Source organism: Temnothorax longispinosus, chromosome 6 (genome assembly GCF_030848805.1).
Source record: "Temnothorax longispinosus isolate EJ_2023e chromosome 6, Tlon_JGU_v1, whole genome shotgun sequence".
Classification (NCBI taxonomy): domain Eukaryota; kingdom Metazoa; phylum Arthropoda; class Insecta; order Hymenoptera; family Formicidae; genus Temnothorax; species Temnothorax longispinosus.
Window position 1 is genome coordinate 20,741,459 of NC_092363.1, and position 13,676 is coordinate 20,755,134.

Sequence of the window (13,676 nt, forward strand, 5' to 3'; positions counted from 1 at the left end):
CTCGGATACGGCCGAAGGGACAAATGATGAACAATTTAATGTTTCACCCCTTCGTAACAAGATCTATTTCTGTTATCTTCGCGCGATATAAGCCTGCAGTGCCGGATGAGAGGGGCGTGACGGATAGGGGAGGACACCAATGGTGTCCTGTATGATACCGACCGATGTTAGATGCCTAAAAATACTCGCCAGAAGCACTGTAATATAATTATCTCTATGATATATGGAGCCGCGCTCATCCATTTCTTAACGGCCGACATTTGTCATCTGACGCAGATGACGCGGGCTATCTGTTGTCTCTCGACTTCCCCGCTGTTTCCTCGCTCATAGAATCATAGCTGGAGCTTAATAAAAAATTTATTTCGAAAACGAAACTGATACTAATCTCGAGGCTTCCCGCGGGGTTTCACTGCCTTTTATTCTTTTAGTTGACTCTATCGCTATTTCTGGGAGAGAGAGGAAGGCTGTTCAAAGTAAAATAAGAAGTTTCTATTTCAAATATCTCGAATATGCTACCAACTAGGCACCAAAGATAGGTATCGATAAAAGTAAAACATATTAGATTACTCTTTCGCGCGTAATAAACTGTAATATGACATTAATTTCTCGCATAATGTCATCCAAAATCAGTTTACCTAAAATGTGCACCGAGCAACGTGATCGACGATGCACCAAAGTTTCCCGGGGGAAAAAAAAACAAACTTCGTTATCCACAAGAGCCGGCGCGGTGATAGCGTCGTTTATTTGATTTCCCGCTTACCGGGGCGAACGCGAAAAAATCTACATCAATATCGACATCGATCGCCGCGCGGCGCGACGCAACGATATACCGATACTCGATTAATCATTTCGGTTCATACTTCGGGATTTTAGCGCACGACAAAAGCTTGAATGGCCGGATTCCGGCGAAGCGTGACGGAACGGAACGGACAATACGTATGAAATATAACGACGCCGATGAAAATTTCTCGGGACAAAAGCAAACGCGCGCTGTTCCGCGATCTCGGGCGGCTCAAATTCGCGAATTAGCAAGTCAAAACAGCGAAAGGAATTATAGTTCGATTAATTATATCACTCCCATCTCCCCCATCTCTCTTTGCACATTTTGCTCAGAAATTCGAGATTTATATTTGACGTCACGAGTAAAGAACGGCGCGTCGTTCTTGTAGCTTTTCTTAAGATAAGATCATGATTACGAAGAAAACAGATGCAATCACCAGAACTAAGAAGCAGATTAATAAGCATCTCATCGTCCATCTTATACCGCTTTGCAGATTGGAGATTGCACGATGCAATTTTAAGATCTGTATATAAAGTAATTCTATTATATTGTATTAAAATTTTTAAACAAAATAATAAAATAATAGTGTTATTTTATTATAAACTTAGTGTGCTTTTATGCTTTATTATTTTGTAATAATTCTCCTTCTCTTTCTTTCTCTCTCCTCTCCTTTTTCTTTCTCTTAAGAATCTTAATATAAAATTATAGTTTCTTTATTAAAAATATCTAATTAGTTAAATCTAAAAAGTAACAATCTCTAAATCATTACAAAATAATTGCCCTCTTTTTTGATAATTTTTAACTTTTAATTAAAAATTATTTTCTCAATTATTTCAAACGATAAATGCTGCAAAATATCAAGGATTAAATAGTGACAATAATTATGATGTTTCGCGTTTAATGAACATGTTATATCTTAAATATCGATTACGTTGGAACATCATTAATTGCCTAAGCGAAAAACTACATCTGTTCTTCCCATATAATAAAAACTGCAAACACCTTTCCATCTTGCTAGCGAGCCATGAAAATCAAAGACGTCATGATGCCGACTTAACACCCACGTCGCGTCGTTAATACGCGCAAAAGATCAAAGAGCGAATTCTGCTCGCGGGCAGTTGGAAATTAGCAAATCAAAGGGAACCTCTAATACACTTTCCTTATAGTAAAATGACGATTCCTACCTTAGTCTCGAAATGTCGAAAAGGACAGACGGCGATATCGATCGCACCATCTGCTCGACAAAGAGCTCGTTCTTTGATATATAATTCAAGCTAGACTTATATCGATTAGTAAGATCCATCCCCGAGGAGAAAAAATCCCTGATCCTCGACCCAGTTTTGACAGAAAGCAAACGATAAGTACAATGTACTTTAAACTAATATAACTCCAATATTCGTCGTCATCTTTCATAATAACTATGAAAAATAATAAACTATAGCATATTTTAAAACAGATTATATTCAATTTTATTATAATAAAATTAAATATAATCTGTTTTGAATATGCTATTAAATAATATACAATGGAGCTTAAAATATTCAAGAACATGCCATTTTATTGGACATCTTTTGCTTCACTATATTATCTGCTATAAGCTATAGCTATAATTTAATGCCGTCTAACCCAGTGTCCCAAATTTGGATTCGTAAAAAATGGTTCCTACATTCGCGACGCATCGATATCGGCGAGTTATATAATCACATTCGTAATAATCACACGGAGATCCGAAAATATCAACTAAAAAGCACGAGGGAGCATCGTAGCATGCGAGCCCAATTCAACATTAGCAAGTCAAAAGGCGCGAGTGCGCCTGTCGTCGTACTGCCGCGTCCTATCGCGGGTAATGCGTACCTTTGTCGCGATGAAATGATGGTTTTCGAGGAGCAGCTTAATCTCATCGCCCTTCCCAAATTACCGGGTCGTCCCAACGGCTGGTGGTGACTACGCTCTCTCCGTAATTTGTAAGCGCGCCTCGGCCCACTGGGTCCCGCCAGCCCCCGCGTTCTCTCATCCCCCTCTCCGCATTTTGCCATCTTTCATTGGACTTTCTACGGCGAAATTATACGTCGAGTGACAAAACGTGAGGGCAGACTTCGTTTTATTTGCCCCTACATTAGCATTCCTCGCGGCTATCATTACCCTCAACGATCATTCCGGCCTGGACGAGTCTCTGATCAGTCGATTAATTCGAAGCCTTAATAGCACCACGTGGGCGAGGCGCGAACACGAGTCGATGATCGTGGAAGATGATCGTCGGGAGAGTGGTGGCTACTGGTAGAGTAATGGAACGTCATAAAACAAAATGTCAAACTATTATAAATCTATCTTCTGATATACCTTAGGAAAATTATATTACAAAGGAGAATAGGGGACAAAAGTATGAGGCATTAAAATGTAATTTCAATTTAAGAACAAAAAAGTGAAAACATTTAAATATGTAACAAAAATTTAATTAACATGTTAAATTATAGCATTATTTATATAATTTTTATAAATGATTTCTAATGTAATTATATACCTATATATATATATATATATATAATTATATATATAATATCTAGAAAGTAATATAAGAATCTTTTGATAGTGTTAACTCAAATATATACCTATTTCTCTACTGAGATTCCTTCAGCACTGTTTCGAGAAATTCAAAGCAAGATTATTAATTAGACGGATTCTGGGAAGTGATAGTGCAAATTCAAGAGACAGGGATAAGCAACTTTGCGAAATCGAATTATCAACTAGTCCTTAACAATCCAAACTCAATCGAAATTCACGAGCTCCGCTATGGTCTTAGCGAAACGCTGGAGAACACAAAGGAATAGAATTGCCATATTATTGAATAATAATTAACCGAAGGAGCAAACGGATAAGGCAAACATGTCAAATTTAATTACGTTGAACAATCTGAGATTGTCAACTTAAAAATTCAAATAACAATAGTAGCATATTATAATCTTAATGAATACATTTGCCTACTTCTATCAGCTTCATTAAATGCAATTGCGCAGACCGATAATATGTATATACGGTATAATGGAAAGTAATAATTTATGTCTCTAGGTATAAATCAATCTTTGTAAAAGATATGACAATCATCCTCGCCCACTTATCTCTTCGATTAGCTTGACATTTCGTGCAGGATGCCGATGGAAACGCATGCGTTGCAACGAACAATGATTTTCCGCAGCGAGTTATTCGACCTTTGACGTCGGATTCATGCCGTCCCATAATTATTATGCTGCACCCGACGCTGACAGATAATTTAAATAAAGAGTCGCGCGCGAGGAATTAACGAGGGCCCGTACAGTAATATCAGAATGACGATTGTTAATTGTTACAGTGCGAACGAATGTTTGGCAGTACGACGGCGCGTATAGTTGTTCATTTCGGATTAGGATAATTGGGCTTGCAGAGGGTGTCAAACACTGAGGGTCGCCGCGCACGCCCGGATTTCACTAATTGGCATTATCAAGCTTTAGCGACTAATGATATTAATTGACGCTCGCTATCGCGTCACCTTTTCCGAGGCACTGAGGCTTCATTTATTAAGAGAAAAATCTCAATGTCATTTATGGTTTGTTCCTACATGACAATAAATATCCGAGAAATTTTCTCGGTATTTTTAAACGAGTAGTGTGGTCGATAGTTGATGAAATGGCTGAAAATATTTGTTTTAACGCTTCTATCATTTTTCATGTCCAAAAGAACAATATATGGTATAAAATATTTTTACTTCTAATATTTAGTTAGTAAATAAATCGTTACCATGATTGCAAACGCGAAGTGTGCCATGTATATTCTAGGGAAACGTCAATGAACTTCCCAGGTGTTGGAATTTCATGAGAAAGTTGGATTTTTCTCGGATAAAACCCACGCCGAAAAATCAGATCGACCGAAGAACAATGCGCGTGACGATATCTCATGTTCTCAGACTCCGACGCTTGGCGAGGTGTTGCACAAGGCGACAGGATGTTAAGAAAAAGTCGGTGCATGCATACAAGCGCGAGCGGAAATACGTGACAAATGCGTGATTTGCCTGTGAAGTGAAAGGGTGTCAGGGGCTCACGTGGGTGCCGGCCGAGCGGAACAGAACAGAACAGAACAAGCGGTACGTTTTGATAGTAAACGATAGTAAGCTCGAAACTTATAAATTTCGAATTATAATTATACATGTATATACGATATGAATAAATTATGTAAAGAAAGATATCGCGAATGCTGCATGCAGAAGCAGAATAGCACAGGATAGAATAGAGTGGAAAATGAGTTATGTATAGTACAGGAAATGCTTATCGTAAAAATAATCAATCTCGAGAAAACCGCTGAATTCAAATTAGATGTTACAAATTACCGCGAGATATAACGGGCTGTGAGTTTACGTAGGAAATTACGCTGGAAGAGACTATACCGATTCGTTTACGTCAGCCACGGGTGAATATAAAGTGCATATTCGCCCTTTAATGAATCTTTTTTTTTTCAGGCGGATATGACGCGCGGGCACACGGTCGCGCGTCATACACGGAAATGAAACTGCGATATGCTAAAGAGCGTCGTGGTATTCTTGGAAGTCGTCGTATCAGGACACGTTAACGCCGCTTAATTTATAGAGGCATAAAATAAACCCGTGATCGATATACCCGCGCACGGACGTGAAATTCACAGCTGAAACACATACAGGAACCGAGATCCTATCGCGGCGACTCGCGAAACGAGAATTCGCGTGAGCGAGTCCGTCCGTTCCCCTGTCGGTCTGTCGGGAGAAGTCTTACACTGTCTTGAGTGCCGAGCCTTTGCGGTCTCCATCTTATCTGTTGAGCTATTTAAGACGTCGTCCGCGATCCCCGTCAAAAGAGAAAGAGAGAGAGAGAGAGAGAGAGAGAGAAAGAGAGAGAGAGATATCCGCGAAATCACACGCGGATTAACAGATAAACGACAGATGCGCGCGAGCACGCTAAGGACCGACCGTAAATTTAGGCGGACGGGAGCGTCCGTTCGATCAATTTCATTGATTCGCCCGCGATTAGATAAACGCGACAAATGATGCATACTAAGGAATCTTCTTGCGACCTTCTATTAATCGCGCTGTTATCTCGTCTGTTAGAAAGAAACGATTCTAGACGTTTAGATATATAGCGAGTTCATCGAATATGTTAACTATTCAGGAACTAGACAAGGAAGACTATTTGCGTACGTAGACGTCAGACAGTTTAAACATATTCCTCAGTGATTCTAAAATAATGCTTATCTTACAAATACTTATAAGCAGACTGTATAATATGCAGCATAAAGAACTATTTAAAAATAAAACCCAAGATATTGTGGTAGATTCCAGACTTACTCGATAAAATAATTTATCGTTTTAAAAGAGTTTCTCTTCTCTCTATGAAACATTATTATATGCTCGGTCCAAATTGTACAAAATACTTAGTATAATATAAAGATATTATTGTATAACAAGCGTTAATTTGACGATACAGCAAGCAAAAGATCGATGAATGATCTGCAAGTTGCATGGCATAATGACTATTTTTAAAGAAATTAATTATATACATATATAAATGCTTTTCCAGCCACTAATATTCTTGTATGAAACAAACGTTGTTACTTGCCGATATCTTTACAATTTCAATGCAAATTGCGCGCTACAGCCTGCGTGACTAATTTAATATGCCATGCTACCTTATTATCGCACGTAACAGAATAGAAGGTCTCGAATTTTCATGTTACAAATACTGTATTTTTTGCAAATTGTCAAATACACGCTCGACCGTAATACGCTAGAATTTTATAAAATAATAATCTGATTCATATAAAACAAATCACTTAAATTATATTTAACGTTTAACAATGTTTTATACCAACAACCAGATATTACGATTCATTGTTTTTTAAATAAAAAATATTCAATTATACAGTTATATAATTATACAATACAGATTGTGTATTATGATACATGTTCTGCAAACGTGAAAATTAATAAAAGTAATAAATCTTAATTAAAATGACATATATAAAAGGACATAATAAATTATAATAAATAAAATCGTAATGTATTCAATAAAAAGGATTAGCATAGGTGAAAAATCCAATATGCCGATATTAATTTGAGCCACGATAATTTCGATGAGACGGCATTAATTTTTTTTTTCTATTTAAGCAGAGAGATTAACAAGTCGATACGCAAATGTTAATATATTACTAATCCTTCCAAGAGAAAAAGCAGATTTGAAGAGACGCTTTTTCGTACAGGGATGAAGAACGAGATCCGTTAACAGATTGCTTTTTCCGTCCGACGGAAAGCGAACGAGAGAATAATTTTCATGCGAGAGTGACGAAGGAGAAAGAGAGGGCTGGAAGTGCGGGAAACGCAAACGGTCTCGGAACCGCGGAGGACCTTCCATGGAGGAGAGTGAGCTTAAAGGAGATAGCCGGTAAAGATCCTGATGTAGGACAGCCGCGCGGGTGAAACATCACCCGACGGCCGTGGCCGGCGGCGTTATCCGCGCGCACCATCTCTCGCGTTCGCGACAATCTTTTCGCACTTCACGAGACCCATTCCTCAACCTATGGAAATGCGACACATCGCGAATCGCCGCGATATCGAAGAGACGAATCGAATCAATTGCTCCTTTTTTGTCTAATCGACGCAAGAACGATTCAATCGCTTCGCACAAGTTTGCCTTTATGGATTTATTCCGAAAAGTCGAAAGTGAGATTAGCAACAGCTATTAAACACTAATAGCACTAATTGGACATCGACGAAACAGAACTATTAAAGTTTTAATGAACTTTTTCTTCTTGTTAAATCATAAAACAGGAATGTCATATTGCGAGCGCAGTAATTTTGGTCGAAAAACAACGAAGTGTCGAAAAACTTTAATATACGGAAGTATTAGTAAGTATTACTTGAATGAAATATTGTTTAGCTATTATACTTTCCTAAGTACCGCCTAAGAAATTATCATTAACTTTTGAGCGGTTTATCCATTCGGTTCTTTAAATCTCTTTATTCTATGAAAAGAATGGCTTGAATACCTTAGTCGCAAATATTAAGAATTGAACGTATATAAAGAAAAATATTTACAAGATTTAAAGAATTACATATGTAATCTGATTTTTTGCGTGCATTCTGATTTTCCATCACGCATATTCAGAAAAAGATATTTCGTCTTGGCAGTCGAGACGAAATATTTCATTCTTGCATCATATATCATATAGCGCAAAGATTACAATATAAGAGTGATTCACCGCCAGCTTTTACCATTCGTCATTCTCGCTACCGTCGTACTTTTTACCACGTTGTATTCATAAAGTCACTTGTAACACAACGCATCTATACTAAAATCCACATTCACGAGATGTTAGCTCGTATTATGGCACTATTAGATGCTACCAACCAACAGTTCAGGCAATTCTGTCAAGAACTCTGAGGCCTGTTTACGGATTAGAAAAGATCCCAGCTTAACCATTTTCGTGATATTCCTAATGCTGTCTTTAATATTTTAAGGAGATTATCCATGAGATTATCCGTGCCAAATACAATACTTTATATGCGCTTCCGGCTTTACAGATAGCTATACGAAAAATCCGCGAGAAAATCAAATTTTACAATGCTGGCAAATTATAACGTCAAAACAACACAAAACAAGATTTTAGAATATTAGAAAGTTAGAAGATTAGAATTAGAATACATAGCTATCGCTGCTTGAAATTGACATACCAAAGTTGACATACATTAAATTGATCGAACAGTTCGTTCCATTTTCTTGTTTTGTTAACGGTTTAAGCGATCGCATATAAGAAAAAAAACCGAACAAATATCTTCTCTCCCATAAATTTTAAACAGTAAAAAAACCGTTGACTTAGATGCATTAAGATTTACGGACATCCCCGACAAAAAGATTCTAAAAGAGAAAGAAAAATTTCCCGCAGTGGGCACAGTGTGCAAAGGGTTCCGTTCGAACTTCCCTTATTTTCGTTTTGGCCGCACGACACGACAATGCTCTTAAATTCACTGCCTCGAACTGTGTCGAGACAACGCCGTTATACTCGGAAACTTTCACGAAAAAAAAAAACTGGGACGTGCCGTTAGAATTAGGCTGGTCAGGTTACATTGAAAACCCGCGAATCGAGTCAGGACGTCGTCTTTAGCTCGAGATTTTGCAATCTCATCGGTGAAAAGCCCGTGGAATGTCATTGACTGCGACATTAAAGCAGAAGAATCGATTATTGCCGATTTAGATAGCACGATAAGCATATTGTATACTTATAGATACATATAAAAATTTCAGGATTACCACATTATTCTAATTCTAATAAATTTATTTAAATTGTTATTACTATACATTAAACAACAACAATTAAGTTCTGATTTAAAGAACTCAATTAAAAAAAAAAACCGAAAAACTCCGTCATTCACACAGTTCTGACAATAAATTCACCCAAATAAATTTTAAATACTAAACAATCCAATAATTTTGTGGCCAGTAAATTTTGTGTATAAATGAGAAGATTGAGTTCATATTTATCCTGTCATATTTATCCCAAAGAACCTGTCGTGAACAGGAACAGCGACAATGACAGCTTATATATGAGACATTATCGTGTGCCACTAAATTTTGGCAATTCAGCGCGAACTTTAAATTGGGTTTGAAAACTTGGTTCCACCATTTTTTTCTACAGTCTACATGAGTCTACATGCATCGATGACATACACGCCGATGTGTGTCGTATGATCGAGAGCTTCTGTGTTTTACGATCGCACGATTTTATTCCCTTCTTTTTTTGCGGCGTGGGATCACTTTCGCGTTTCACTGCATTGTGCGAGCTCGGAGCGACAGACTGCGCGTGACAGGCGCCACGGCATAAACATCGATCTGCGAATATTACCGTGAAGCATTATTCGCGAAATGACTCTCGTGGTGCTCGCAGCTATTCGCTAGGTGAACCAGAAACTTCAACCGTTTGCTATCAAACCGCCAAGCGACGGCGGACTGTTAACTTTCACGTTTCTCACGGTAATTGAGAATCATTTTTTCTCTCCATAAAAACAACTCGAATTTAAACACGTCTTTTTATTTTATGAGCGATAAAAACCGATAACGATAGACACTTGGATATTTTCGTCAGGAAATAGATATCGGTGTGTTCTAAACTTATTCGTCATCTGATTGCGTCGTTCTTTTAGTAAATCCTAATGCTTCACTATTAGTCATCAAACATACTATTTATAGACACAAATCGAAACAATATCGCGCGATTGTAAAAGTATAATTAACAAAAATATTATAATAATCTCATGACAAGAATATCTGCTTCCTAAATGTATTACATTTGTGGAGGAAAATTTTTCCCTTCCTATCAAACAAAATAAAATATCAAGGAAAATTTTATGTATTTTTGAATTTTTTACATAATTATATCGTTATAAAGCACATAAGCATATCGTATAAAATTTGAGAATCAGTTAATTCACTTTTAATGATGTTAGATCTAGTCCGAGGAAACAACACATTATTAAAACGGAAACATTCTTTTCAATGCTATGTTAAGATATCATGTAATGGAAACCGCTCAAAAGATAATTAATAATTATCTTTTTTCTAGCACCTTTATTCTATTCTTATATCGAGTTATCAACAAGATATTATCAAAATGTCGATAATCCATTCCAAGTCTCGCCTTCGTGTCTTATGTGAAAGTCTATATTTCATCATCCGTTAGAGCAGTGACGTGTTTCACAACACTTCGTATAGTTATTGACAATGAGACAAACATGTCAAAGAATCTTAACAACTTTTATCAAACAAAACTTCATCTATCGTATCAATCGGATCCAAAATTGTGTCGATTTCTGCGAAAGAATAACGTAAACAATTTCTTTTCAGAAAAAGAATTGCTATCAAAGTACTGATCAATTTATTAAATCTTTTAGATATCTTGCTAATGTATCTACAAGTCTTAATAACTCATTTTCTACAGATCTTTTCTTATATAAATGCAAAACATTATGAGACATAATGTTCTGAAAATCTCTTACAAAAGATACGATAAATTTAAAAGTGTAGAAGGCAGAACGCGGAAAACAATCGCACCATTAGTAACGCTTTAAAATGGTTTAAAACGTCTACGTGCTATCTAATCTCTCGAACGCTTCTCAAATAGTTCTTGGACTGTTGTGTTTCCGGATTTCGTTCCTCGATTGTGTCGATTCGTCGAATTTTATGAGTCATAGAAAAAAACTCACCACTCAGAGAAATATCGACCACGAGATGTCCTCGAGTCCGTTTCAAGTTTGATGAACGTCGTCTTGAGAGATACGGCAATTCTCCGTCGTTATACACACCCGCGTCGTTAAGAACTTCCTATCATCCGCCGCCTTGGCGATCACACACTTCCGTCACTGTCACTCACTCACTTTACGAGCTCCTCGATTACGCCCTCCTAGAACTAAAGCCGATAACTCGGTAGCGAGTCGGTGATAGACAGCCACTCCGTGCCTCTCGATCTGTTTATCTGCGCGTCACTTTGCCTCCTTATTGACGTCCGTCGTCGCGACGCTCCGAAAGTTGCGCTCCGATTTGCGCGCGATCAGGTAGATATCACACTATCCACTGATTACGATCGATAGGTTCCATCGAACCGACGTTCGCGGAAGAAAAATACAAACTTGTTTTCCTTCAAATGGCGAGAGAGATACGTCCGTCGGATCGGAGCTGAGATTTCGTCAGACAGAGGACAACTCCGTCGTTGCTCAGATCGAACGATTACTGACTCGCAAGAACTATTATCACTATCTCGTTGTATCTGTCGAATTGGACGATCTCGAAGCTTCAATCGCCTCTCTTTCGTTCCCTTTCTTTCTCTTTTTCTCCCTCTCTCTATCTTTCTCTTAACGAGAAAACACACACAACAACGTACAACACCGCATACAGGCCAACCGCGCGCCACGGCACCCGCCTGTGAACTGAACGCCACCACGACCTGAAGCCGGGATCCGACTGGTTCCCTCGGCCTAGGGAGTCCCCACCGCTTTCTCCCGCTGCTCTCTCCCACCGCTCTCTCTCTCTCTCCTGCCGCTCTCTCCCCACCCCCTTTCGAGAACACCCACGTTCGCTGTCGCGCGCGCGACCCTACGCGCGCACCATCCCCCGTGGATCCCTATCCTTCGCCCTCCCGTTCTCGCTCTTACTCACTCAACTGGCTTCCTATATCTCTTTCCCTCTATCTCCGGTCCCCTTCTTCGGGTACTGTTCCTCTTCTTCCTACTCTCTCCTTCTATCGTCCCGTCGCTCTCGATTTTCGCCTCCTTTCTCTCTTTCTCACCCAACTCCTGGTCTGGTCCTCGTCCCGCTCACATTCCAACGGTGGTCGGTTCTTCTCTCTACGACTGCCTATTCCTTCCCGCGCGCGCTATGCCATGTTCCGACTGCCTAACACCGACCCTTCACGTACGAACGACCGAACGACCACCCCATTCTCTTCACCGGCAGCGCACACGATCAACCATTTCTATCTTTCTCTCTCATACCTCTCCGAGAAACCGCGCGCTGGAGGTACACCCTTTGCCAAGGACTTTCCGGATCTCTCCCACCTCCGCCCCCCACGTCCTACCCCATCCTTCGTTCGCGTCCTGACCAGCCGTTCCTTTCAGAAATATTTCGACGTCCGCGCGCATGTACATCCTTGCACCTGACTTCTCGGAGTTCTCCACGGCCGAGGAAGTGCGCCGGCCAATCCCGGGCACATGTTCGACACTTCCACTCGTACCATTCTTCTCGGATCAGGCCGGGGAGAGACGGGCGAGACGGGAAATCTCTTTATCATACTCGCGAGCAAGCAGGCTGCTCGAGAAAAAGGGTGTTACCTCCCTTTTTTCCTCTTTGACCGTTGGATTTGCGTGCGGCGACGATAGAATCAAGAAAGAAATTTCCATCGAATAAAGCTGAGCCCGAGTCATTTTTGCGGTTTATCGACGCAAGATGAAAGACTTGAGATTTCATTTAATATCACAACTGTCGTTTGCAATAATGAATGCCGAACACTTCTAATACAAGCTGAAGTTACTTGAAAGATTACTACTAACAATAAGATTACCACCGATTGTGATCGACAAACATTCAATTTCGGGCAAATTTGCATTCTTAAATAATTATTTTGTTATTCTTTAATATGACACGTTCGCTAGAGTGATTAATCTCTATTTTTCTAGTTAATGTTTACTGTATCGTCAGCAAAAAAAAGTATTATTTAAAGCGAATTGTTATTTCAAAATAACAATTACAATCCCAATACAACCGCGAAAGAAATTTCCGCATCAGTGAAAATTGATTTAAGCTCGATATATCGAAATTTTAACACAACTAGATTAATTTGCGAGCCTGCTTATAAATTCCTTTCATTACGATGAAAACTGTAGTCCACTGGGATTACTACATATTTGCAGAATGAATTTTGGTACGATCGCGTAATTGCGTCACCACTATATTTGCAAGACACTTTTCATAGCTCTCTCCCATTCGACAAATGGCGTCGACGCGAGTGACATTTCCATTTCCACTGCGAGAGCAACACGCATAAATTCGACACGCGCAACGAATTCTCGTGCCAGACGAGGTTACGCCAATTTCCACCATGGCGCCCGCATCATGCCGGCCACAATTAACCGGCGATTAATTATTGTATATGTAAATCCCCTTACTTTGAGATATCGCGCACCCCGTAAGAGTGAGTGTCGTACCAGCAGAAGTATCGCGAACTAGACGTCATTAGTCATGGTGGACGGTGCTATCTCATACCTTAGTGTATATCCTAAGTATAAGTATGTATCATACACATACGCGTCCTAAGGGACCTAACGTATCTATTTATCTATATACCTATATATTTT

The 13,676-nt window shown here is 39.2% G+C and overlaps 1 protein-coding gene across 2 annotated transcripts in view; it reads right to left on the reverse strand.

The window, feature by feature from the left end:
• Window positions 1–13,676, reverse strand: part of Olf413 (DBH like monooxygenase olf413) — a 260,512-nt gene that overhangs the window by 184,522 nt on the left and 62,314 nt on the right. The window contains exon 1 of one of the 2 annotated variants that reach the window (XM_071780495.1): window positions 11,034–11,782. The exons of the other annotated variant lie outside the window; for it this stretch is intronic. The gene's annotated coding sequence lies outside the window, so the exon portion shown is untranslated. Of the gene's footprint in view, window positions 1–11,033; window positions 11,783–13,676 lie in introns of those variants that run through there. 2 annotated transcript variants of the gene reach the window in all.